Source organism: Bison bison, unplaced genomic scaffold (genome assembly GCF_000754665.1).
Source record: "Bison bison bison isolate TAMUID 2011002044 unplaced genomic scaffold, Bison_UMD1.0 scf7180017864383, whole genome shotgun sequence".
Lineage (NCBI taxonomy): Eukaryota > Metazoa > Chordata > Mammalia > Artiodactyla > Bovidae > Bison > Bison bison.
The window spans coordinates 6548969-6550330 of record NW_011494955.1 but is presented as its reverse complement, the minus strand read 5'-3'; the positions used below and the strand labels follow the sequence as shown (position 1 = coordinate 6550330).

The window sequence follows — 1362 nt, the reverse complement described above, 5'->3', positions numbered from 1 at the left end:
CAGACACCTAAGTTCTCTCTGGGGAAGGGTTGGAATTTCAAGCGTCCAGGTGTCCCTCACTCCCCTTCCCGGAAGGCACGAGGGCGGTGAGTCATGCATTTAGGCCCTTCTCCACCCCCTCACTGCTCTCAGGCACCCTGCTTCCCCCTCCTGCCCCTCCTGCCCCTGGGTCTGGAGAGAAATTGGGGAGGATGGGGTGAGGGCTGGGTCTCGCTATCAAGCTGGGTGTGGGGTGGAGGGCAGAGCCTTCCTGTCCTCCCATCTAGGGGCCTGGATCCTGGGGCCTGAATCCAATCCCTGGAATCAGTGAGAACAATTACAGCTTCTTTCCTCCTTATCTGCTGGATCCTTAGGGCCTGGGGTGAAAGAGAGGAGAGGACAGAAAAAACAAATGTGGGGGAGAAGAATAGGGATCAGAGCGGAGAAAATGATTCACCTGGATAGAATTGACTCTTGGAACCATTCATTCATTCACTCATTCTCTCATTCTGTGAATCAAACAAATTCCTGTGCTGGGTGCTGAGGGAAATAGAAACTTGCAAGACAGAACCCTGTTATGTTTGTTTTTTTTCTGATGTGGTCCATTTTTAAAGTCTTTATTGATTTTGTTACAATATTTCTTCTTTTTTAATGTTTTGGTTTTCTGGCCATTAGGCATGTGGCATCTTAGCTCTCTGACCAAGGATTGAAACTGCCCCCCATGCACTGGAAGGCAGAGTCTTAACCACTGGACTGCCAGGGAAGTCCCACCACCCTGATTTTTGAGGAAGCGCCTTACAGCGGGTGTGAAGGCCCTGGATTGGAATCTGGGGGCCCTGGCTTGAGCCCCAAATACCACTGGATGGGCAAATCACTTCTCTAAGCCTTGGGTTCCTCATCTGTGAATGAGGATAACCATACTGAGCTCCCAAGGTTACTGTGCAGATCAGATGAGATGAATATGGGCGCCTGCTTCATTCGCCCTTGTCCACTGCCTGTCAGATGCCTGTGGCTTGGGTTTACAATCAGGGAGGGGTGCTCAGACAGGTATAACCCAGCCCAGGGAGTAACAAAGGTCGGTTCTTGGGGTCTCTGTGGGAGGGGCACTTCCTACTGTGCTGACTGTGGGTGGCGGTGTGCGGAGGTGCCTGGTGTGTGATTTTCATTCAGTAAATGTTTGCAGAGGGCCCGGGGTGTGCTGGAGCCGGGGCCTGCAGGAAGGGTAAGGTTTCAGCAGGTGCAGGTGCCAAGGATGGCGGCAGGAGGGACAGGCAGAGCCCTGGGGCTGGGGCAGGAGCAGCTAGTGCCAGGTAGGAAGGACTCAGCTCCATCCTTCATGAGCCGCTTGACCTTTACTCTGAAGGCAAAGGAAGTTCTGAGCTG

The 1362-nt window shown here is 52.9% G+C and overlaps 1 long non-coding RNA gene across 1 annotated transcript in view; it reads left to right on the top strand.

The window, feature by feature from the left end:
- Nucleotides 1-1362, top strand: part of LOC105001562 — an 8360-nt gene continuing 6998 nt past the window's right edge. The window contains exon 1 of the long non-coding RNA XR_826880.1: nt 1-86. This is a non-coding gene — a long non-coding RNA (uncharacterized LOC105001562). The remainder of the gene's footprint in view (nt 87-1362) is intronic.